A 27,538-nucleotide genomic window follows, 5' to 3' on the forward strand; every position below is an offset into this window, starting at 1 on the left:
TTTACAGAGACCCAACAATCCCCCATGAGCGAGCACTTGGCAACAGCTGCAAGGATACACCCCCTTATAATGGGAAGAAACCTCGAGCAGACCTGGGTTCTAGGTGTGATCGATAACCAGGTGGCCCACGACCATGATCCATAGAAACCTGTGAGACGAGAAAGCACAAAAACTCCAGGGAAGAAACCAAGTTAGTACATTCATTAATGGTACATGAATGCATACATTGGACTTAAACCAGCTTAATGCAGTTCATTTAATGCCAATTAAATGTTCCAGTGTCTGTAATAGGATGTGATGGTCACTGGTGTCAAATGCAACACTAAGTACAAAGAGAAGTCCTTTGTCTGATGCAATTAGGAGGTTGTTTGTAACTTTCACCAGTGCTGTCTCTGTGCTATGATGCACTCTAAATCCAGACTGAAAATCCTCAAATAAACTACTGTTATGTAGAAAGTCACAGGACTGATTGGCAACTGTTTTCTCAAGGATCTTAAAGAGAAAGGGAAGGTTAGATATAGGTCTATAGTTGGCTAAAACGCCTGAATCAAGAGTAGGCTTTTTAAGAAAGGACTGTGGTTTATAGCCTGTTACTAAAGACACATTGGTCATATCTAGTAAAGAAGTGCTAACTAAGAGTAAGACTTTGTTAAGCAGCCTAGTTGGATGGAGTTTAAGAGACAGGTTGATGGTTTAGATGAAGAGATTGTTGAAGTTATTTCAGGATGGTCGATCTCAGTCTGCCAATAAAACAGTCTAAATATATATCAGGTTTTGCAAAGGCCATGTTAAAACTGAAATCACTGTGTTGAAAAAAATGCAAGGGGTTGTGTTAGTAGTACTGAGATGAAATAAACTGAAGACAGGGTGAAGCTAAATGCCTGTAGTGCTTCTTCTAGACTGGATTTTATGCCAAGTCTACAGGGTACAGGCTACTGGGTTGCACCAAGGCAAAAGTTGCTGGTTGAGTGTATGCTTTTCTGCCAGATTCCTCCGTCCACTGTCACGCTCTCTGTGGCACTGGGTGATCTCAATGAAATGAACTAGCACATGAGAACATTCACTCCACTCATTGGTGTCTCATATGTGTCTGGTGGAGGAGCAAGAATGTAAACACAGGAAGTAAGGTTATGAAGAAGATCATATCCAAATATAAAGAAGGCAACATATTTTGTTGGTAGTCCAGGTCAGATATCCAGCCAGTCAGGTCATTATCCAACTAGCTTCTTGCAACTGTTGATTTTGCTTATTCGCATCACAGTATGCAAAGCACACCCGGCTACAGGAGTGTCATGGATCTCACCATGATCCTAGTGTTTTCTCTCTGTTTCTGTTTTTTCCCTGTCTGTTTCTCTGTGTTTGTGTTTGTTCTTGGGTGTCCATGGTCACGGCCTCCTCCTCCTGCTCCTGATCAACCTGCGGCTGGCACACCTGCTCATCATTACCTTATCAATTCAACAGTACATGCACAAGTCTGTGGCTCTTCTTAGATGTTTACAAAAACAAGTCAATGTGCCTGCCTGCTATAAAGCTAACAACAATAATTTAAAAAAACTCAATAAAATATATTTTCTCTTTGCAGAAAATGCTCTTGGCTACAAAACTGATATTTTACAACATCAAAATAATGAACTTGAATTGATTCTTTACGTTGTGTAGCCTGGAAGAATCAAGCTAATTAGATTTAGTTAATGAGAATTAGTTAATAACAGAGTGACATTGTTCCACATGAGTTAGTTGGTATCACGCTCAATTTCCAAGCAACTCTTTCCCTGGGCTGTTACAGATAAGAACATGTTTATAGTCAAATTGAAATCGGTGTAAAACCAAAAGAAAAAAAGAAAGAGATGGACTGAGGATGTCTCAGAGTAATAACAACAAAATGGAAATTAGGGAAGAGGGACAAAGAGGGCGTAAAGAAGGAAGGAAGCAACAGAGCTGACATTAGGAGAGACAAGGATGGATTATAACAACAACAGCAACAAAAGAGACTGTTACACCGGCACAGGAGAGGAAGAGACAGTGTGGCTTAGTTCACCTGGATTCAGAGTTCTGTTCTGAACCAGGTTATTGAAGTAAACCAGTTTCAGGAGAGAGCATCTACACACCACCTTGAATAACCCAGTTTATTACTTTTGTTTTAGTTGCACATATGCACTTAGCTTATGACATATTAAAAGAAAATTATTTGCCAAATACTTAAATTAGTAAATAAAGAGTGCACAGCACGACTTAGTTTTGCAATAAAGCAGCTGCCTTTCACTGATGAAATCTTTTTCACAAAATTAATTCTAACCTACAAAAAAAGTACTTAAATTGAGTATATCCCATGACGAGCAAACTGAAATTTCTTGAACAGAGGCTCAAGATATTCAATTTAGTGTCAAAACTTTGACCTTGAAAAATATCCATATACATATACTGTTTTGCTTTTGTTATTATTCAAATTAAAAGCTTTTAAATGACTAACTAATGGAAGACTTTTATTGTGAAGAATTTACAGGAAGTAAAAATGTGTTCCTCACTGACTTAGTGGAGCTTCGTTAGCGGCACTAAAATCCAGTCAAAACAACAACATATGGAGCTGTTTGGAGTTATGTGTTCAGCGGATCAGTTAGACATAATGCAGGGAGGAATAGTACAAGCAGAAACAGCCACAGTGATGATGATGTTTTATGAAGAGCTGCAGACAACCAGCACACCTCCAACAGGTAAACTACTTATTTTACTTTTCTGTGTTGTGTAATGGCGTCGTGGCTTGGCGTAACTACTCACGGAGCGGATCAGCGAACTTGCGCGCTGTACACATAGCAGATGTCCATATAAAGAAATCTGAGCTGACATCAGCTTGGGCTGAAAGTAGAAAAAACATCGAAAACCGAGCGTTCAGAGCAGTCTGAAGCTGCTGCTTTTTGCTCACAGGGATTACTGCTACATACGTTTACCTTGTTATTTGACACGTCGGCCACTTTTAACATGAATATCCAATATTGTGACATTATGCATATGTCTGAAAATAAGGAAAAGCATAATACCTCCCTTTTAACATAAACTACAATAATGCTATAATGGAGCGGTAACTGTCACTAATTTTACTTTCCGCATGCCACATAAGATGTAGATATACTGTACATAAGTTGTATTAGTATTTAGATGATGTTTCGGTGTATATTTGTTAGCAAATCCAGTGTTTGTTTCTTTTTCCCCGTAGCATTGGACCAATATTAACACCAACTATGAAATTAGCACATGGCAATCTGTAACTTAAATACATTTGTATCATGCATATTGCTGGTATCAAATATTTGTATGTAAACACCTTCAAGATGCAGTTACTACCCTTTAGCACAGGGTGACCACACTGTACCTGCACCCATTCTACCTTTGTATCTTTTTTGTGATTGGTGGTGCAGGTCATTTTTACCTTGAAAACAGTTATATTTGGAGGGCAGTTCTCCTCTAAAAACAAATGTGTCTAGTTGGCCTTTCTTTTTTTTGAGCCTTGCAATGTTTGGTATATGTCTTCTGTGACTACTTGACCTTGCACACAGGTAATAGAAATTCTAAAAGAAAGTCTGATGGTGATCTGAATTTCAGTCTAAAAGGGATTTATTAAATTAGGTTGAAGAAGATGTTACCCGGTGGTTCCTGCATGTTTTATTACTTTTATTGTAACCAACTGGTCATGGGGCAGGGTTTGTTATGAGGGTTTTCAATCTCAGACATCCTTAATGTCCCACTGAAATTAAATTGCTTTTTTTTTTGTCTGCTGCAGAGTACATTTCTGCTCTGTAAATCACATGCCCTGTGTTCTCGTCTGAGAAACCAAAAGGCAGAAATTTATATTTGGTTGGTTTGGTTTTATACTTGGTTTCATAATGGCACCCCCTAGTTTTGCATCAATTTGACAGAGTACAAGTAATTATCCGTCTACATAGATGGAGACTGTATTTTGATATAGAAAATCAAACTATGCATTAAGCAGTAATCTCAGCGATTTACATTTTATGTAGACTTTAGGTGTGATGCTTTACTTGGCCTGATTGAGTTGTATGCTGTAGACTGTATTCCCATATTTTGTAGGAAACACACAGGTCACTGTGAGCTGTGACAGTGACCTGTTGATATTATTGCATGCGCTTGGTTATTGCCAGAGTCTGATAAAAGATGAAATTACCTAAAGCTTCTCTGACTGTAATAAAACCTTAGCTGGATAACAATCAATATCCAGGCCGTTCCATCATGCTTGAAAATGATTCATTCTGTGTATGAGAAAGAAACTGTGATACCACTAGAGAGGAACTGTGACAGTGGGTGTGAGTATGCACTGTGTGTTTCAGAGATTGAAAGAGAGAAAAATATCGAGAAAGAGACAGAGACACACAGCACAAGATCATGACATGAACACACACACACACCTATAAGTCGTTCCACCTTTATGCATCACAACCAAGTTGAAACTGACCAAGCATGGACAAGCCTCTTGTACCACCTCTACCATATAACTCCCATAATTTAGCATAAATAAAGCAAACCCCTTTTCAAATAATATTCATATGGAGTAAAAATGTATTTGCAGGTAATTTGCTTATTTTATTTAAGAAGAAAAAGATATATAAAAGTGAAGAATGTCTTGTTTCACACACAGTGTGTAACGAGGCTGCAGTGGAAAGCATTTGCACTTCCAAGATGTCCTTAACTTCAGCTCGACATTTTCCACCTGTCAGATTGCAAAAAGAATTAACTTTCTACATTTCAGTGAATTTGCTCTATGGGAAGTCATGCTGCGTTAGCTGCTAGTAGTTCCTGTTTGCACTGTACCTATGTATGGATGTACAGACAGCAATCACCTGGCTTACTTTTGATTCTGAAGAAACAGTCTGAATCCGATGATCATGAGGCAAGATCTTAAATTCCTAAGCAGATTTATGCAGATACCGCTGTCACTGGAAAGAGTGAGTTCAATTTCCGAAGTGTGCAAATTGCTTGACGGGCAAGTAGGAAGATGTTCAAAGTACATTATCTGTTCATATCTGAATGATGTTTCTATATTAGGTTACATCCTGATTAGAGAATGTTTTCCACCGCCATCATCAAAACACCAAATGAGAGAATATATTTTGGAAGAATGGAAAGTTCCAGAAACTTGTACAATATGACAAGGAGCACTGAAGCTGTTCTGCAGGCTTGTGGTTAAACAACACGGCACTAAGACACTTTGTTGTTTTTTTTCCCATTTGACAACCATCTGTACTCCGTCTGGTTTGTCATAGCTAATGAGAAATAGAAGTAATTTACTACACAACACAATGCATAGTAGAAAACTTTTAAAACCACAGGGAAATATTTGATAAGTTGAAATGTTATCTTCATTATTGACACTATACGTTATCGTAAACCTCATCCACCTGCTGCAATGTACAGTAAAATGTAAGACAATAAAAATGACTTAGAAATCACCTTGAATGTGATATATCATACATGATACATCACATATAACTGACAGGGTGTTCCCAATATGCAAATACGAGCTGAACAACGTGCATTTTGATGAGTTATGAATGTTCTTATAAACTAATTAGAAAAGGTTAATTTTATACAGAAGACTCTGTTTGACATGACTCCTCAGTGAAAGCACAACACATAAAAGCCAAACAATTATGCATGAAACAGTATCAACTAAACCAGAATGTAAATGTTGCATTACAGATGAGACATTATGCAAATATTAAATTACAAATAAACACAGTATGTAAATGTGATGTTATATTTAGAAGTACAATATCATCGGCGCTGTTTGGGGTGAGGGTGTTTGCCGACCTGGCTTGGATGTTTGTGTGAAAGAAAAGAGGGAAGGTGCATCGGAGTGTGACATTGGGGTTATGAAACAACCTTTTCCCATCACACACACTCTGTAAGATGAATTGCACACATTATTCATCCAGCCAGCATTACAATAACTTCTTGTATGTCACCGACAGATTTCACCAACTGTTTTATATTTTCAGAAATAAATAAAAGAGATGAAGTAAACTTCTGTGAGCCAGAACTGTCTGTGTTTTGTCTTGCAGTTATGACTTAACCCTCCTGTTATGTTCATTTGTCAGGAACAGCAATGGTGTTCCCGGGTCAATTTGACCCAGTGCATGTTTAATTATCCAAAAGATGTCGGAAACCAAAAAAATCCTAACAAGCAGTGTGAATATTTCATTACTAACTCCATTACTAACTATTCTATCAATATTTAGTGCAATGGTGTTCCTTACCTCTAACAGGTAATGGTTCAATTAGGATAATTCACTCGTTTTTCATTTTAAAAAATGCATGTTCAAACTTTTTTTTAAATGTTTCACCACTTTATTGCTTTTGAAAGACCAACATATGAAACACAATAGTTTTACATAACATTGAAACATAACATTTAAATTTTGTTTTACATGCATGAACTGTTTGTGAACCAGAAATGAACAAAATCGCAATACAACAATATGACAAACAAGCAATCGCAATATGAACGTGTGTGTGTGTGTGTGTGTGTGTGTGTGTGTGTGTTTGTCTAGGTGTGTGTGTGAGTGATTGGGATGAAATATGTCTCACAGTTGCAAAGAAAAAAATAATCTGACATTTCTGACACCCTTTTACCTCCAGTTTGACTGCTGGGTCAAATTGACCCGAACAGTATCTATGTGATATAAACATGCAGGGGGTGGTTGCAAATATATGAGATGAACCATTTTCATATTATATGTTGATTACACTAATTAAGGCAAAAAGAAAAAGTTTCATACTGAAAAAATACTTTTAACTATTTTTCCTAGATCTTCAAACTTTAAAACAGGTCAATTTGACTCGGAACATAACAGGAGGGTTAAATGTTTGGTCCAGACCTCTTTTTTTTTTTTACCTGACATGAGTGTAGGCTCTTGTATTGTTTCGGTTTTAACACAAGTTGTTGCACTATATGAGTTTTAAAGTCTGCAGCCTTTCTAGCAACCCCTTTAGGTTGCATTTTTCATTTGAAATTTAAGAAGTCATAGCCATACCATATTTGATGTGTAATATTTGGTGTGTAATTCGCATTTGTAATTGACATAAGCCCTGCTGCTAGTAGGTCAAGAACATTTTTTATCCTGAGCTTTTGTTGGGTTAAATGGCACTTACTTTTTAGTATTTGATCTAAGAAGTGTCTTCTTCTTCTTCTTCTTCTTCTTCTTACTATTATTATTATACTAGAATTGTATCAGTCCCGACTTTATGGAAGTAAAACACTACCTTTCTGGAGCACACCTTGAGTCACAATTTCACATTGAATACAACACATAAAAACATACAGGGAAGGCTTTGCCAAAAAATCACCTTGGAACCTGCTCAGACAAGAATAATGACTGTTTTCTGGCAAATAGAAAAACTTTATTTATCTATCAACTGCAAAGGTTGACATATCATTACCATCCTGTTGCATTACCACAGCAGTCTCCCTTGTATAAACATTTTTCATTGATGTAGGCTAGTAATTTATCTTGGCTCACACTGGCCAAGGAACGACTGCATCAACAAGTTATAATGTCTTTTCATAAATCTATACTATATGTATAAGTATATCTATATATTCCAAACACATATGGAAGATATTAATCACTTAGCCCTGAGTCTTATTGTGCTTAGTGACAGATCAGTTCAACAAAATTTACGACATTACGGTCTGTGAAAGATAAAAGTAGCATAATTAAACCAGACATAAAAAAAACTGCAGTGAAGTTTCTGCATAAATCCTAAATATATCTCATTTCTGTCATCTGTCTGCAATTTTGGTTTCAAGAGGCACATCTGCTTTAGTAGTGCAGCGTATAAAAAAACTCTTAATTTTCTTTTTTGTTCTTTGATTTGCTCCAATATAGCAGTTTGACACTTCAAGATTTCTTCAAAAAAGAAATGATAAAAAAGCCAACAGTTGAGAGGGGCTGCAGAAGTACTGTACTTAAGATGAAAAATATAGAGAATTTAAGAGGAGTTTATCTCGTCACATCCTATATATACTTACACTAGACAGCAACTGTATTGCCTCTGACTGTAGGAATCTCCTCTCTGTATGTTCTCTGCCTGAATCTCTTTTCTTTTTTAATATCTTTTCTTTGTCCGTCCGCATGCAAAATAAGCCGTTAGCCCAGAGATAGAGCGTAATTACTAGCAGAGAAAGTGCCTAAATTGACATTCTCACCGCCTCTCGGCTCGGAAAGGTCCTCCTAAGAGGCTTACAGCATGACAAACCTGCTGCGTTAATAGGTTAATCCTTAAGCCTCCCTGCCGCCTTCACTTCCTCCCCACCTTCATGTATTTGTTTTGAATGCATTCAGTCATTTTCCCCTCGTTTCTGAATACTTCCCCTTTCTTTCATCCTCGCTTTCATAATGCGGTGCCCTATGTGTTGCTTTTTTTTGTCTCTGGTTAATTAACATTTAACTAACACATTGTTTTCTTTGCTTTCTTCTTCTTCTTCTCACTTACCTTTTTTTTTCCTTCGCTCCCTCATTACGTTGCCTTCCTCCCCTTCCTCTCGCCTCTCTCTGTGTCGTCTTTGATTTGAGCCCTGCGGCGAACTGGTGAGTCCTTGCCGTCCTCGAATGGATAATTAGAATTACACCGAGGCAATGTATAATTGTGGAAATGTTTCATATATGATTAATGTACTGCAAAGCTGCTTCTGTAACACTCATGCATGCAAATATTCACACAAACATGCTTTAACTTTGGGGTTTCTCTTTACTTTTAGCCAAAACTCTTACATTACTTTTTCCCCCTCCATCTCTTGTTCTCTTCTTCTTTAGTTCTCTTATGGGGATAGACTTTACCCCTCCTTCACACATACACACACTTTCCATCACCTGCCTTGCTTTGTCTTGTCTCTACCTCTCAGTCTCCCCTCAGAGAGTCGTCTTTTCCACTGAGAGTAAGCTGCTAACACACATAAAGGCACTCACTCTTCCATGCATGTGCGCAGTTACACACATACACAAATGGTTGCTGTCATTTTTTTACCAATTGTTTCTTCTGTGACTTCTCTCGATCTCCCGCTTTCTCATCCTCCCAGAGTTACTCCCAGAGTTCTCCTCTCCTAAGAGGATACGCCTCCATAAAAACACACACATACAGACATTCATGCATAGGCTTGCACAAAAACACAAACCCCTTTCTCTTGGCTTCCTCCATTTCCTTTCCTTCCCCGCCTTGCTTTTTCTTTCTCCAGCTTCTCCTCCCAGATGAGGACTTACAACCAGCCAGCCTCCTCAGACTCTTGTTTCAATAATGTGATATCCATGTTTTGTAGCATTGTAGCCATTCCACAACCCCTGAGGAAGCCATCTTTCCGCCATCATGCCTCAGAAATCATTACAGCATGTAAGCCACTCACATGCGTACCCGTCTTATCGCCTTGCTCCGCCAAGGGCAGTAATGGCCAAATTAGTCTTTTATGAGGGAGCTTTTAGTTCCTGGAGATAGACGAGTTTCCAGACGTGTCTGTGTGAATGTGTGGGTATAAGTTCCACCATGGGACCTGGTTTCTAGTGCCATTTCATGAAACGATGCACTTCTGTTATTACACAATACTTCTCTCATGGACTTTCTGAGACATGCACCATTTCAAAATAGTAATGTTCTTTGTTTTTTTGTCATCTTTTCTCCCAGTTTTGTTATTGCTAATGCTAAATCCCTTGTGTGCTACATATCAGACTACTATATCATATGATTCCTTGTACATACAGTCTTCAGTGGCTTTCATTTATTTTTTAAATGAGAATGACAGATCACCAGTGCAGTCTTATGGTGCACTCCATTTGCAAAGGAAAGTAGGAATTTCTGAGTTCCCAGTTGGAAATTTCAACTGGAATGCCCCCTATAGTTGGATATCCGATTCACAAAGTCAGAAGAATCTCACCAACCCTGTCTTCAAAATCCAAGATGGCTGCTCTGCACATCTACAGTATGTGAAAGCTGTAGTAATATACTTATTATTGTTTGTGTCTCATTAAATCAGTAGTACACACAGTAGTGTCCAACTTTTACAGTATCTGTGGACATGTTGCTACAGTGTTTGTATGCACAAAATACCGCGTAATGCATTGTTATCAACTGGTATTACTAACAGTGGCTAACAATAGCTAACCTGGCTAGCGCAAACCCCACTGCACCTACCCCATGAAATAAAAATAATAAGAAATAAAAAACTAATTGGAAGTGGAAATTCCAGTTAAAAAGTTTTAAGTTTGTTTGTTTTTTTTTTAAACAATAGGGTAAAGTGGGCCATATATTGGTTAGAGGTTAGGTTTGGTCAAACCAGTTGTTGCTTTATCATTACTCTTAGATCTTTAGTTATGTGGAAAATGACTGATTTTTGAACATGGAGAGGTAGCCTATTGTTTTGTTCCAAAATATTTTTTAATTTATAAATAAATGAGGTAAATGAATGAGTGAATTAACTTTCCCAGAGCTCTATCATTGCTGTGGTGTTAATAATGTGTGTGTGTTTTTTTAAAAGTTTATTTGGACTTGAACATGAACATTTCGCGGATCCCCAAAGGAGCACTCCATTCCCCAGTCCATTATACCACAATGCAGCAGACTCCACCACGTACTATTTGAATGAGGACTTCACAATCATGGCAAACATGGTTGGAACTGGAGACTTTCACACCATAACAGGTTAGATAATAATAATAATCATAATAATAAGAATAGTAATAATGTTAACAATGTTGTGCATGCTAACCTGTTACTTTTATGTGTGTTTTAGACAGGAGACCACTGATGCCACATAAAGCCCAAAAACTCTAAAAGACCTGAATGCACGGCTAAAATCTGCCAAGGCCAATAAAAAACAGCTATGGAAAGATGCAGCAGAAAAGTTTGGCAGCCATTTCACACAGTCTTTCTGCCCTTATATGGTGGCCAGGAAATGGCTTGTTGATGCATACAAAAAGTGAAAGATAATAATAAAAGTAGCCATATGCTTCCAGTTTTATTCAGAGATAACTGGATGACTTTCTGGGAGGGCAACATGATGTGGCCTTCCCTGCTATTGGGACAACAGAGGGGCTAGAGGGGTGCAGACCTGAGGCACCAGGACATTGTATCAGTGTCACAGAATTTGTTGATACTGCATCTAGCCCAGCAACACCAATTGCCACACCGATGTCTCCTTAGAAGGGTGGATGATGAATTGATGAAATTCCTGCGAGAGTCAGAAGAAGCCAGACGGCGGCACCCTGAGGAGACTCTAGTACAGTTGAAGTCTGCTCAGCAGGCTTTTGAGGCTCTGATGACTAAACTGTTGGACAAGCTGTAATCTGGTTATAGAGCTAGGGTTAAAATGTCGTAACCTTTGTTCTATCTCACACAGGCTCTGCCTGATGAATGTTCGCCCTGCTGCGACATGTCATCACACTCCCTCACTGAGCCAAACCAGCTATAGGTTAGTCGCCGTGGCCCTCCTGCCACTTTATAAACTCAGCTGCTTAAGTGGAGCAGTAGGGGGCCCAACCCAGCCCAGTAGCATGAACATGAATTTGATGAAACCATGGCCTAAGCTCGCAAGGGTCACAGGTCAAATACCAGACACCCTGTACACCCCATTTCCCGAGTCATTACCTGAGTTATCTTGGATCAGGGGAGAATGTGGGTGTATAATTGCCCGGGGGGGTGAGGTGTCCCACAGATGACACACACACCATCCTTTTCACAAGTCCTGAGTCGCACCTGCAAGCACAGACCTTGAAAAGGAGCCCATTATGTGCAAGAGATAGAACCTTAGGAACGGACAAAGTGTAGACCAAGACACTGTCATGCATATGTCCTCGACACTCACCCCACTGAATAAGGCTAAAGACACTGCCACATCACGTGTGGAATGTGCTCAGACCACAGTGGGGGGGTCCTTATCACCTGCCTGTAAGCTTGGGAGATGAACTCACAAAGCCAACTAGCTAGGTGCTCCCTCTCCACACACGAACAGCTGTTCAGTGCGCCGAAAGGAGGCGGTGTGTACAGCATAACATGCCAACGTACGTACAGGGCACAAGAGGTGCAGTTTTGCCTCCCTGGCATCCCCATGGGGTGGAGGACAAAATGTCTCTAGCTGAATAGTTCTCAACCTAAATGAACTCCTTATGTTCTTAGGAGCAAAGGAGAGGTTTGATCTGAGAGTAGCACCACTGTGGTCACCACAAAGCAGCAAACAGCTGGGGTGAACCGACAGGGCATACAGTTCACTCACTCTCTTAGCTGAGGTCAGTGCAAGTAGCAAAGCTGTCTTGAATGACTCCTTCAGAGAGGAGAACTCTAGAGGCTCACAGGGATCACTCACTACGGCCTTGGACTTTTATGATGTCAGGTTTTAAAAGGTTGCATTATTGAAGTACCACTGACATGTCTGTTTGGCCCTAGAGATATATCATATGGCCTGTCTTTATCATCTACGATACATTTTTTTTAAACTTGTGCAAAGGTGAGTCTGTGTTATTGGTAAACATGCTCTCTCTCAAATTTTACACACTTCCACTTGCCAAATGCATCTAATTACAAGTAACCCCCACTAAAATTACCAGAACACAACAAACATTGAGTCAGCAGTACATGTGCTACTGAGCTGCATAAGAAATGAAAGGGACAGCACACCTCACCCACCTCAGCACACTGCTGCTCAGCCTACTGCTACTGGGCCTACCAGCAGCAGACCTGCAAGACCAGCCACAGTGCAGCGGGAGATGCAAATGTAAGTGAGTGTAACAGTAGGGCTGTTTGATTTTGGCAAAAAACATAACCACGATTTTAACAGTGGATTTCAAAAACAATAATTGACAATACAAGACAAAACGGGAGAATCTTTGCAAAACAGAATGCAATGCAATAATTGTTTTATCTCAATTATCTTGTTTTAATAATCATTAGAAATCAAATTTTATGTTACAGTAAGATTAGAATAGGTAATGTTGTATTACCTTAACAACAGCTCAAAGCCTTTTTATAATCATAATCTCAAAACATTCCTTAATAAATGTTTTTACAAGACATAGTCTCTTTTTAATGGTCATGCTCAGTGTGAGCTAAATTAGGAAACCCAGTGCTTATCATTTATCCATGCCTTTTTTTTTTTTTTTTTTTGCATACTTTGTGCTATATTCCAACTTTTCCAGGATAAATGGTTTGCAGCATGTGTGTGCATCAGTGAGGGATGGTACTGTATTGATCGTTAGAAAAATCATGTAGTTATCCCCCACTCCCACTAAGAAATGTAAACACATGGCAGCACCATTTATATTCACAACATCAATACACTGCATGTATATAAACTGACAGTGGATAAAATGCTCCTATTTACAGGGGTTTGGGGTAATGTAGAATTTTACAATGTAAAATATTGTAAAAGTTGCATTTATTTAAAAAAATTGGTCCTTTGATATTTAGATATTCACTAATTAATAACTTTCTGTGCTTCATCCAAGATGTTTCCCATTATTGTATTCTGGAGGCCAGAAATACAAAAGGAAGTCAGCAGATCCCCTATGCATGTCAGTGGTAAGGTTTATGGAACTGCAGTTCTGTCTGCAACCAGTAAACACAGATAAAACACCCAACAAAGAGGCAATGCTCCTGCAAGCAGGTCTTGGAAGGAGGAACATAAATGTGGCTGACAAATCAGATCACACAGACATAAGTCAACAATCAACTCAGGAAACATTATAGAGGTTTTTCAGCTGACATTTAAAATCACATGATCTCTGTTGTGGCCACCATACTGCCGGTCCAATTTTTATGGTCATATCTAGAGCACAACCCCAGACTCACAGTTCTCTGCAAAAGATCTCATGAGAGTGATCATTTTAACCCAAACCACTGTCTTTCCCTAACTCTGTGTTTTTGTGCCTAAACCTAAGCAGATCTTAGCCACAGTGTTTTCACATCATAACATATCATTATTTTGTACAACACATACAATGAAGAAACAACACATACAAATCTCTCGAATCCTTTGGTGGTGAATCACAGCTCTGTGGTAACCTTCTAGACACGACCAACTTTTACAGCTTTATAGTGTGAGTTAGTGGACACACCGCTATGTTGGCAATTGATTTTTAGAGTCTTAAAACTCTGGTTATTCTAGTGTCCAACAGTGAATTTGATTTATTTCACAGTCCTTGGGTGATTTTGATGACAGGCTAGCAGCATACTAAGTATGAATACATAACTAATAGGCTACACTAATGGTTCTATCATCCTTTTTGATAGTTACAAATTGCTGAAATTAAGATTAAAAAGATGGGAATAACTAAAAACATGGTAAACAAAAACAAAGTAAAAGGCTGCAGCGCTTTTGGTATGGTGTTATGTTACTTAGAACAAACATACCCTCACACATACTTGTTGTACTCATCTCTGCCTTCAGAAAGAAGTGATCTTTGTTGGGTGTTTTCCATACTGAACCACAGTAAATCAAACCAGCCTTGCAGTCATTCTTGGTGTACGGAGACGGAGAATCAGTCCGGTCGTTGTAGCTATCATTGTACACAGTGTCAGTAGGGCAGTGACCTGCAACTCGGTGGGTGAACCAAACATACTTCATGGCAGCTGGTATGGATCAGACAGACTGTCAACATCTAACTTCATCTGATAACGGGCAGTCCAGTCATCATTAAGCTATTTCACCTCATGTAACACAGAAACACCAGTCACAAAGATACTAAAACCTGACTGAGTGTTGAGTGCACATGGTCCATGTGGTCATGTATCGACCACGTAGACTCATAGACTCAGTGTTGTTGAGTCTGAGTCTACGTGGTTTACATTTACTCATGTGGACTGTATTGACTTAAGTGCATTGAGTGCGCAAGGAATGCAGACCACGTTGATTCTGACATCTTGTTACAGCTAGGGTGTAAGTAAGAAACATGGATTATGGATTTAAACAACTTTTCCTTTTTCATTTCCAGCTTAGAAAGCATAGATCCAGAACTGGCAGCAGATCAATACAGAAGGCAATGGCTGTGGAACAAAGAAGATGAGCCAAGCCAAAAAATTAAAATAGACATCAGAGAAGATTTAGAGGGCTTTTTTTTCCACTTCTTAAGACGTACATTTGTCATCTTTAATTTTAGAGTGTTTACATCCATAACAGGTGAACTATGTAGGAATGTCAGCGCAATTGATAGGATATTTTAATGGAATCTAAAATGATGCCATTATATCTAGGACTGCTTTGTATTTGATTACTGCCTGAAGTGTGAAACCCATAGATATGACCATTTGCTTCTTATCTTCTTTGGTGATGCTCTGCTAGGCATGTATTACAGGCATCTTCAATTCCTGCTTGTTTCTTGAGCTTTTAGCCTTCTGTCTTATCCTTGGTAAGCCAGATATATGTTCTGTTGGATTCAAGTTGCTTAGTTGACTTTAGAAGTCCAGGACATTTCATGTTTCTTGCTGGTCTGAGGGATCACACTGACAACCTTCCAGTTACAAGCTTACTTCTCCATCATTTAGGCTGCAGCTGCTCCATATCACTTGTTACTGAACTCTACAGGCTTTTCATAGTATTAACCAAAGTAATCTGACCATTTTGTTTTTGAGACTTAATTGTCATTTGCATCATCTGGTGAAGCCTCTGAGGATATACTAGTGTAGTGTTGTCTTCATGTTAGTCTTTTACACATCTATACCTACATCCTGGAAAGTGTTCTTGATTGTTTTGAAAGTTGAAAATTATTTTTCCTTAACAATTGACAGTATTGTAGATACTTAGGGCCCTATTTTAACAATCTAAGCACACAGTCTGAAGTGCATGGCACAAGTGCACTTAGGGTGTGTCTAAATCCACTTTTTGCTAGTTTAACAGCAGAAAAAATGGTTGTAGCACCAGGTGCATGGTTCAAAGGGGTTGTACTTAGTCTCTTAATTAATCATAGGTGCGTTTTGGGAATAACATGCAATAAAAAAATCACAGTGTCATCTCCCATTCCCTTTAAAAGCCAGGTGCACTTGCAGCTTGGCGGATTGCTCTTATAATGGTGCATTTGCCAGGTAGTAAGAAGGAGGCTTCTCTGCAGAGGAATCGGATCTGCTTGTGCATGAAGTGAAAGCACATGATCCACAGCAAGAGGCCCCTGCTGCTCCCAGACCCTACCGTGGCCAGCCACATACCACCAGTTTAAGATCCTGTTCATTAATTTGTTGCAAATTTCTTTTTTTCTTTTTTTTTTTCTTTTTTTAAATTTGAAAAGGTTTATTGTTATAATTAAAGCTTTGCTTCTCTTTAAAATAATTTTGTTCAGTCATGGAGTAACAGGTAATCTCTAGTGAGCATGCCCCATGGGCACATGTGACCAATAGAGCATGTGCAGTATGTTTTCATCCAGGTAATTTCTTCACAGCAGGATGTGGCTTTTTTGGCTTCATGTGCAACTGAGCAAGTTTCATAGGAATGAACAGGGCCCCGCCTCCAACGCTGTATCCACTTCCCTTCATACATCCATGACAGTATCTGTCTCTCATGTGCTTCGCTGTGTATAGCACACACATGGAGGGCTGAGCCCTGCCCGTTGGTGCTCCTCAGAACAGAGGAGAGGAGACAAAGTAGAGGAGAGTAAAGTAGCATGGCCATTAATGAGTAGTAGAGACTCTCACACTGAGCTGAAATGAAAAAAGTGTACATAAATTAGGTAAATAACATAAATAAACATAGTCTCTACTGAATTTTGCTGTCATTTAGGGTTGTGCTATATCCTCTCCACTGCTCTCTTGTGTTTCAACGAGGGCTCCTTGTGTGTGTCTGTGTGTGCAGAGGACAGTGAACCAGGAGAAGTACTCAAGTTGACGACAACTACACTTGTTATGTTACTGTAAGTGCAGTTACCAATCAGTTCCTCTGAATATCACCATATTGTACCTTAATTGAGACGGGGGGGAAAATTAGGTGCAATTATCTATCACCTTATTTCCTACATTGTGAACAAGTCCTGCAATAGGTTTCTATTTGACAAACACAACCAACCGTATAAGTTTGTGGTTTGTGTCGATGTGCATCAGCGATCTGAGGCCTGGGACAGAGTGTGTCCTGCGTACTACACACTGCAACTCTGACATTCTTGACACAGTCCCTGCCGTGTCAGCTCTGTGCATTGATGCACAAATCCTCTACCACTGCACACAATGTCCCTGTGCCCACAGCAATCCCATCATCATTTGGTACCCAGCATGTGGGTTGCTGGAGTGAATGGCTGACACCAGGATGAAGTTCATCATCAGTTAAGTCATTGTACAGATCCCTCACACAGAAACCCCAAACAGTCATACGTCTATGCAGCGTCCACCTAGAAACCCCTACGAGCTTGGCAATGCACTTCATAGACAGGCCCATATTAAGAAGCTCAGACACATATTTCTTACATATTATAACTTTTGGGTGGCCACTATTTACCCTCTCCAGGGAAACTGTTATCTATGTTTCCTTGTCATTTTGCCCAGAGACTAGGCAATGCACCTCAGTAAGGACATCATGCACTGCTTGAGGGATCCTTAAGTTGGTTTGATACTGCACTGAGTACATCAAGCTTCTGTGAACATATAAACTCTAGATAATCTAGGTCCAGAGGGGCACAATCGAGGAAACTTGATAGTCTGTTGTAGAGTCTGTCCAGTAAATGATTCAGCGGCATTTCCTAGAGGAGAAAAACATTCTGTCACAATAATGTCTGTAACATTAAGGGATAGGCAACAATGTGTCATAAGATGTCAAGAGTATGCATGTTTTAATTAAAATCTCCATACACTTCTACTGGCTCCCTGTAGAAGCAGCATTATTGTATCTACTGACAGCACTTTGAGAGTTGGGGGGTGAGGCTAGTAGTACTGAAAGAGCTTCGGAGGTTGAGACGGTGCAGAGCAGGCATAAAATGGCATGAAAGGAAGAGGAAATAAAAACCTGCTATGCCTATTATCACGAGGAAGTGGTTTCCAACCCTTTTGGCATTTGACATCTTATAAAAAAGCAGTGTGTAGTCAGATGTATATGGGTTGTTAACAGCTCCACCAGATAGTGATTTTTCCCTCAAACATCTCACATGGTTTAATTTCAACAAATGTTCAAAAGATCCAATATTTCACCAAAAATCAAAGATTAGAGAAAAAGTCCAAAAACTGAAAACAGATTTTTGTATCAGAACTTTGCTTTTTCTTATTTCCTGTCCCATTAATCATCTCATGACCCCTCAGATTTATCTGGTAAGGGGCCCTACCCCTACGTTGGGGGCCACTGGACTAAACTAGCTAACTGTATATAAAGTAGTTGAAACTAGCTCCACCTCCAGCAGCTACAACAATAACATGCTGCTTACACACTGATGCTTTGGTATTAATAATCTAATGATGTTTGAGCTTCTTAATATGGGCCTGTCTATGAAGTGCATTACCAACTGTAGCAAGAATGTGAACTCATGAGTTTCTTAATTTGTAGAATCATAGAATAGGATTTGTGCACCTCCAATGACATCTTTGAGAAAGTGTAACTTCTTTTGTGTTTTGTGTGAGAGAAAAAAAGAAGATTCTATAAGTTTGCAATTCCTAAAGCATTTTTCTCTGTGACTTCAGATTTATAGATACATGTCTGACTATTTTCTACAGCTACAAATTCCTGTCCAGGATGTTCAGGGTGTTCTGCTCCAATAATACCTTCATAAGTGTGTCCGTCACCCTCCATATTTCCCACAGAAATAACTGGAGGGGAGCAAGCTTGGTGTCTTCTCTCCCAAGTCTATGAGCAGACCCGGGCCATTACTCTCTAAGGAGGAAGTAATGCCACCGGCCACGTCATCGTGAAACCGAGCAGTGAGCTGATGGTACCAGCGAGTGATGCTCTAAAAACCCACTGTACACTATACCAATTGGCAAAAAGACAGTTAGTGACTAGCTGGTAAACATAGTGGAGCATTTAGCAGCTAGGGAACCAGATATTTCCTTCAGGAGTTGATAGAGATCAAGTAACAGAAAATTAATATAATGTTATTATGATAATATTGGACTTACATTCACCAGGTGGACAGAAACATGACTCCAAATTAATGATAATGTTACTCCATAACTGCTGGGTGTGTAAATAACTATTTGCTAACAAATTCACCATATCAACTTAAAAGGTGATGATGATGATGATGATGATGATGATGATGATGATGATGATATGTCGGTGTTGTGTTCACAACTTGTTTCCACTGCCCCCAAGTGGCCAAAAAATCAGTTTATGCAGGTTTAAGCATTACAAATGGTTACGTTATTTTGCATCACTGTTTGATGTTTGAAAGGCAGTATGCGGTTAGTGTTAAATCACTTGGAACATAGCTCTACTATGGTCATTAGTCAGATATGATGCTGTCAGTGTTGTAAAGTTACAAAGTAGACATTTAAAAAAACAATGTCAAAGTAGCTCCGTATATTTGTATGCTAGCCAGCAAACAGCTGTTTCTCTGACTGCTACAGCCCTTTGAGCACCAGTGTGGTACCAAGCAACCAACCTCAAAGCTCATCATCATATACTATAAGAGGAATATTTCATTACAATACAGTAACACATTGTGGGCTCGTTTCAGTTTTAATAGTGAAAGTCATCCCCCTTTTGTGCATTCTAACATTTATTTTTCATATTTTAATTGATGGTTATTGTTTTATGGGCGCTATGCGGGAGATCATGTGGTCTCTCTGGGATTAATTAAGTGTTTCTCCTCTCATGTCTTCTATTTAACAGCAGCCCCTTAAGCCATTGTCAGATGATACCCAGTAGAAGTGAATATTATTGATGAAAATCACATGTCTCCTGATCAGCAGTACATTATTGGTGCCACTTGTCAACTGAACAACCATTCCTTCAGGAGTGTACTGTACCAGTACTGGAGCAGTGAGTCTCTGGCTGCCATGAAGGCAATTACGTACATGACATAAAGTGCATATTGAGTTAATCAAAATAAAACAGTTCAGGATTTCCTGGCAGTTGTCAGACACAAAGTGGTCTCCTGATGGGACCCTTACAAACTGTGTAGTATGCTCAATACTGTTACATGAGATCATGTCATGATGACCCTGAATAGGAAAATTAGATCTGAAAATCACTGAGTGGATGACAACAATAGTTGAGGAGGACACAGGGAAGTCTACTACACAATATGTGTAGTGAACTGATGCCAATCATTTAATAAAAAGTGAAATGTAAGATGATAATTTGTGACTGCTCACAAAATATGTGAATTCTATGATGATATTAGTAGCTAGCCCTAAAAATCTCAACATTTTGATGTGTAAAACCTTTTTTACACTATACACTGAACACTCATTTATTTAAATTTTTAGAATTACCATATGATCAAAAGTTTCATATGGGTGTTTTCCAGGTTCCCTCACCCAGGCCCAATAACTCAAATATGCTGACCATTGTTTATATTTCATAAATATACACAGTCTACAGTATATCCTTATATCTCTAAAACCATTTTCTTTAGTTGTTGCAGCACATTTATCTAATGACACTTGAGATGACACCTCAGCTCTCACCTGACCTGTCTCACCTAAAGCAGTTACCTCTCCCCCGGTGCTGCCCCTTACTCCCCCTGCTGGCCATCTTCTATTTCTGCTATCTCTGTGATTTGCAATAAGTTTTTAAAAAATTACGTCCTATTTGCTGTATGCTCGTTTCCTCTTCCTCTGCTCTGTCACCAAACAATTTTGGCCCATGGAATATGAGATCTCTTAGTAAAAAGTCTTTTATCATCAGTGGATTTTATTGTTTCTAATAATCTGGGCTTTTTTATGATTAACAAGACCAGTGGACACTGTTCCCCTGATTGAGGCCACGCCCCCTGATTTTGTATATTCTCACATTCCCAGGTCTTCTGGAAGAGGGAGTGGTCTAGCTGTTGATAAGTTAGGTCTTAAGTGCCATCGTCTTACTTTTGGTAATTCTATTTCCTTTGAAGTGTTAAGGTTCTTTATCACTGCCCCTTTACTCTGCATCATAATTTATAGGCCTTAAAAATATGTTATTTTCTGAGCTTTTATCTATTGTTGTGCCTAAATATAACAGGGAGCTTATTCTTGGTTATTTTAATATTCATGTATTTTGTCCTTCCCACTCCCTCACCTCTCACTTTTTTAGATTTTATAGACTCTTTTAACCTTATTTAATCTGTTAACGGGGCCACACATTCTAAAGGTCACACTGTAGATTTCTCATCTGGTCTCTCTCTCTCTCTCTCTCTCTCTCTCTCTCACTCGCTTTCTATTCCTAGTCTCCACCCTGCAACACATTCTCACATTCTCAATGCTGGTTCTGCAGCCGAATTCTGTAATATTTTTAATTCATCTTCCCTCAATTCCACTTAATTTCCTCTCAATCCAGATGCTGTTAAATTCAATTAACGACCAGTGACTGTCCATCCTCGCCCAAATTGCACCATTTAAAACTAGGAAACAAAAATCAAATAACCTTCCCTGGTAGAACACTGTTGAAAACCTGAACCTCATTGGTAGGTAAAAAGTCCAAAAGAGCACACAACACCCTTAAAAACCAAATGTTAATTTATCAGAAAGCAGTTAAGGATGCGAGATTGGCTTATTTCTTCAAATTAATATCCAGAAATCACCACAATCCTAAAGTTCTATTCAGGGTAATTGATTCAGTTATTAATGGTCCCTCCACTTCTCTTTCTATACCTGACTCTGAGCTATCTGAAAAATGTCATGCTCATTTTGTATCAGATCCCTAATCCAGCCTGATCCTTGCATTCTTTCTATTTCCCATGTTAGTTCTGCCTCTTTTTCCTCGTTCTATGTCACAGAGGTGGAGCCCTCTACTGGACTCTATGGGTAATACTCTCCCAAATCACAAGCACATAATTGCCCACTGAAATTTGCATTTATGTAGCTGGTCAATCAGGAAGCGCCTACCGATGATGTGTGTCTCACACAGTATATAAGGCGGCATCTCACTGCCGCTCACATCCTTCTCACTTCAGTGACTGCAATCTGCTCACCGATCTTACCTCTCCACAGATGGAGTCGACGCTCCAGCAAGCTCGATCCTGCCTGTCGTGTCCCGGCCTCATCGCCGCCGCAGCCAAGCATCTCTTCGCTTTGAGTCCTTCAGACAGGTCTGTCCTGATTGGCTGGCTACGTACATGCACATTTCAGTGGGCAATTGCGTGTGATTGGAGGAGAGTATTATTATATTACTATTACTGTTTTTATAGTACTATCTATTACTGTTATTATTATTATTATTATTATGACATATATGTATTATACTTTTTGTCATCTTTGAATATTGGTCTCTTTACTTTATCTGGCGTGCAAGATAAAATTCAGGAAAATGAAATAGTAAGATTTTAAAAAAGGATAATCTGTAATGTAGACATTTGTTTTCCAAACTGTAAGCATCTAACATGTTGACATTTCTACAGTAAAAGCCATACATTATGTCTAATTTATATTGTGTTCAGTCTCACTTCTTCTGGGCAGTACTGCTGTGAGCGTGTGTGTGTGTTTGCAGGCTTGTGAGTGCACATGTGTAAATCGAGGTGCGAGCATCACTACGACCAAGGCTAAAACCCAAACCAATCAAACTCTACACTGTATTATAATACAGTGTAGAGTTTAAATCCCTATTATTCCATAGGATTATGAGGACATGTGTCCAAAGAGTGGGATGACAAATAACAACAGCATCTGCCTTGTGTTGTAAAAATCCTGCTTTGCCCAGCCGAGACTCAAGTGGCTATCTCTCTCCTTGCACTCATTCTAACGCATGCCATTAGCTTAGCACTGATTCAAGAGAGCATGCCAGACGGGTGATAATCACCCTTGGAGAGGTCAATAGAAAATTGGCATGATGGGAATTTTGCACTCATGGGGTCATTGCCAGCACCAGTCAAGTTTGTGTGCGCAGACGAGACAGGGAGATGAGCAGAGACATGTGTAAATCACGAGGATTCATTTGGTAAGCAGTTAAGAAACACATAATTAAATGGTTTCTATACACAGAGATATGTGCACAATAACGCTGCTATTTCTGAGAGCCTCCTAGGCAACCTACTAAAAAACTACATACTATCAATTTACTTGAAATTCAATGAAATTTACAAAAATAGAGACACAAAAGAGCTTAGATAGGACACTTTTAAAGAAGTAGTAGTCATTCTCTATCCTGAAATTAGCGACACTGGTGGCCATAGTCAAATGTATGCCTAGAATCTAATTTAAAACTGCTGGCTAAGGATAAGCATAAATATGGTAAAATCATTATTCACGTTGGTGGTAATGATTCCTGACTGGCTACGTCAATCGGAGGTCACTAAAATTAATGTTGAGTCGGTGCACATATGAAAAGACTGTTGAACTCCATAGTTTTCTCTGGGCCCCTGCCAAATCTGACCAGCGATGATATGTAAAACTGCATGTCATCATTCAACTGCTGGCTGTCAAGGTGGTGTCCAGCAAACAATGTGGGCTTTAGAGATAATTGGCGGACTTACAGGGGAAGACCTGGTCTGATTAGGAGAGACGGTACACATCCCACTTTGGATGGAGCTGCTCTCATATCTAGAAATATGGCTGAGTTTATAAGTAGACCAGGAGGCAGAGCTACAGTCCTACATGCTTCTCTGCGCTTCCATTAGAGCAGTTACCCAACCAAAACCCTGTAGAAACTGTGTCTGCCCCTGTGTACTGCAATAGTACAACAAAATAGGAGAATTAATTGTGGACTCTTAAACATTAGATCTCTGCCATCTAAAGCTGTATTAATAAACGATTTAATATCAGATTATCATATTGATTTATTTTGTCTTACTGAAACCTGGCTGTGTCATGAAGAATATGTCAGCCTAAATGAATCTACTCCCCCCAGTCATATTAATACTCACATTCCTCGAGACACCGGCTGAGGAGGTGGAGTTGCAGCCATTTTCAACTCAAGCCTAATAATCAACCCTAGACCTAAATTAATTATAACTCATTCGAAAGCCTTGTTCTTAATATCCCTCACCCAACCTGGAAAACTTTATGTCCAGTTCTATTTGTTATAGTGTACCGCTGAATTCTCTGAGTCAAACTTAGTCCTAAGTACAGATAATAATGATTAATAATGATAATGAATAATGATTACTATAATTATAGTAGTAATTATAGTAGGTGACTTTGATATTCATGTGTATGTTGATAATGATAGCCTTGGGACTGCGTTTATCTCATTATAAGACTCAATTGGCTTCTCTCAGAGTGTAAATAAATCCATTCACTGTTTTAACCACACCTTCAACCTTGGTCTGACGTATGGCATCAAAATTGAACATTTAATAGTCTTTCCACAAAATCCTATTTCATCAGACCATTGCTGAATAATTTTGTATTCCTATTACTGGACTACATGCCATTAGACAAAAATGTCATCTCTAGATGTCTATCTAATAGTGCTGTAGCTAAATTTAAGGAAGTGATTCCTTTAGCTTTGAATTCAAAGCCATGTCTCAGTACTACAGTCGTGTGACTTTCTACATAACAATAGTTTAATTGAGGATTTTCAGTCAGGATTTAGAGTGCATAATAGCACAGAGAGAGAGCACTAGTGAAAGTTACAAATTACCTCCTAATTGCATCGGACAAAGGACTTCTCTCTGTACTTGTCTTGTTAGATTTTAGTGCTGCATTTAAACCCCTTGACCATCACATCCTATTATAGAGACTGGAACATTTAATTGGCATTAAAGGAACTGAATGAAACTGGTTTAAGTCCTATTTATCAGATATCTGATTTCAGTTTTCATTTAATGATGAATCCCCCATGCATGCAAAAAACACAGAGTTCCACAAGGTTCTATGCTTAGACCAGTATTCACCTTATATATGCTTCCTTTAAGTAATATTATTAGGAAAAACTCCATAAATTTTTAATTGTTATGCAGATGATACCCGATTATATTTATCAATGGAGCCAGATGAAACCAATCAGTTAACTAAACTCCCAGCATGCCTTAAGGACATAAGGACCTGGATGACCTTCAATTTTCTGCTACTAAACTCAGACAAAACTGAAGTCATTGAGCTTGGCCCTAAACCCTTCAGAAACTCATTATGTAATTATATAGTTACTCTAGATGGCATTACCCTGGCCTCCAGCACCAATGTAAGGAATCTGGGAGTTATCTTTGATCAGCATATGTCCTTCAACTCCCACATAAAACAAATTTCAAGGACTGCCTTTTTTCAGCTACATAATATTGCAAAAATCAGGCACATACATCCTGTCTCATAAAGATGCAGAAAAACTAGACTGCCAGAGATGCACTGAGCTCCTCTCTCATCCCCTCCCTCTCCATCTGTATGCATTCATGTACCATTAATGCATGCTACTAACTTGGCTTCTTCCCCAGAGTTTTTGTGCTTTCTCATCTCGCAGGTCTCTATGGATCATGGTCGCGGACCGCCTGGTTATGGATTGCATATGGACTGTGGCTGTGGACCCCGTGCTGCCAGGGTCCTGCTTGACACCCACGCCTGCTATTATTATTATTCGTCCTATTTCTATTATTGTTGTTATTATAATTGTTGTTTTTGTGCTTCTGTGTCTCTTAAAGATTGTGATTTGGCACTATATAAATAAAACTGACTTGATTAAGCAACTACATGACTTATACTTAACAGAAACAATATAGAACTTCCCATGATGGATGTAACATCATTTGTAACCTCACACAATTGGAAAATCTGAAGATGGGGAGGAGCTGCAGCCCCCCCCCCCCCATCTTTAATGAGATTCCAGCTACATGGTGCGTAATGCTGCCTTGGACGAACATTGCCCAGGCTCTGAGGACAACGACCGACAAGTAACCTCAGTGAAGTTGCTCAAATCTGATTCTTTAATATTTGATAAAACTTTGCCCTGTCAGAGATACTTCACTACATTCAGTCTTGTTTTTCTGCTTTATTCATCTCTTCTTTTGGGTAGTGCAGAAGAGAGATAGATAGATAAAGAGAGAGAGAGAAAGATAGGAAAAAAAAAACTTCAAAGATGGGAAGAAATTGATATTTGATTTTCAGCTGGGCTGGTTCTGAGTCCTCTCCCATCTTACACCATCTTATCAGCTTAGCCTCTTATCCCGCAATGGCTACAGCCAAGAGGAGAGGTCAGGTCACAGTGGTGCATGCATGTAATATCATGTAAGTTCAAATTCTGCACGTTGAGTCTCACTCATTGTGGAAATTAGCTGAATAAAAGTGGAAAAAAGAGGAATAAAATAACTACTGCATTGGACAAAACTGTATGTCTAGAGTCTTGAGATTTAATGTATTATATCTACCCTGATGAAGACGCTTTGAGGTCAAAACTAGTCTTGCATTTTTAACAATGAATATGCTTGACTGAATTCATGCACATTATGTCTATTTGCTCTACCTTAAGAACTTTTCCTTTTGTTGACTGTATTTTCATCTTAAGAAGCATCTTAAGAGGTGTTTTAGAGGAAGTCTTTTCATGTCGTGACATATTTATGGATGACCTCCAGCTATGTAATCCACTTATCGACAATAGCTATTGCATTTCTTAAAAGACGTGAGGTCTCACATACGGTGAATTTTAAAGAGATGTGTTAGAAATGATGCAAATCATTCAGTGGGTTATAATAATATAAAAATACTATAAACACTATACTATACACTATACTATAAAACAGCTGTGTTTTTTTCATTAAACACACTGGAAACATCAGATGAGAGGAGCTAGATAGATCCGAGAACATTAGATAGGATAGAGTACTAAGAGAGACTGGGGAATTTGCAGCATTACAGCAGCCAAGTCACACAAAAATCATAAACAACATCAGAGGTAGAAAATAAATCAGAAATAAAACATATAATTACACAACAATTACTAAAATCTCAACTAGAAGGTGAACTGAACAATATTCAGGAATATTCAGAAAGAATCAGATCATTTTTCAAATCAATATGCACGAAAAAACACACCTTTTACCACATACCTACTAGTATAAGCAGGTCAAGTCAAGCACAGAGAATTTCTGTTGCTATTCACATCAGTCATGGTCTGGTAAATCAAATCAGTAAACCAGACAAAGAAATTCTGCACAGTCTATTGTTTAAGCCAACTAAGGCAGCAATGACAAAGAAACCTAATCAGCGGCAGGCCCGGCATACTCATGACGGGTGATATCATCATCCTTTGACATTATTTCCGATTCAGAAGAGTCAAATAATGAGATTAATAAAGTAGCTGTAAATATAACATGCATATTGTAGACTACAGATGGAGAGTATGGAGATAAAATTGTCTACAAAAACAAATGTTCTTCAAACCAATATAAAGAGACAAGAGAGAGATTTAACATTGTTTCTTTCTGTCAAAGGTAGAAAAAAAAAGTCGATATGAGATACATAGATATCATTTCAGTGTCACACTGAGGCTGCTAATTAAAAAGTCTCATGGCTCACGTTCCCAGGG

General features: G+C 38.9%; 2 long non-coding RNA genes across 2 annotated transcripts; both read left to right on the plus strand.

Annotated features, from left to right (window-relative positions):
* The first annotated feature begins 2,976 nt into the window (after window positions 1-2,976).
* On the plus strand, window positions 2,977-25,568 carry LOC122972571. Its single transcript, XR_006399775.1, has 3 exons — window positions 2,977-6,520; window positions 10,910-10,921; window positions 25,558-25,568. It is a non-coding gene; the product is annotated as an uncharacterized LOC122972571 (long non-coding RNA).
* Window positions 9,454-10,901, plus strand: LOC122972573. Its single transcript, XR_006399776.1, has 3 exons — window positions 9,454-9,979; window positions 10,535-10,698; window positions 10,790-10,901. It is a non-coding gene; the product is annotated as an uncharacterized LOC122972573 (long non-coding RNA).
* Window positions 25,569-27,538: the final 1,970 nt, after the last annotated feature.

This window comes from Thunnus albacares, chromosome 3 (genome assembly GCF_914725855.1).
Source record: "Thunnus albacares chromosome 3, fThuAlb1.1, whole genome shotgun sequence".
NCBI lineage: Eukaryota > Metazoa > Chordata > Actinopteri > Scombriformes > Scombridae > Thunnus > Thunnus albacares.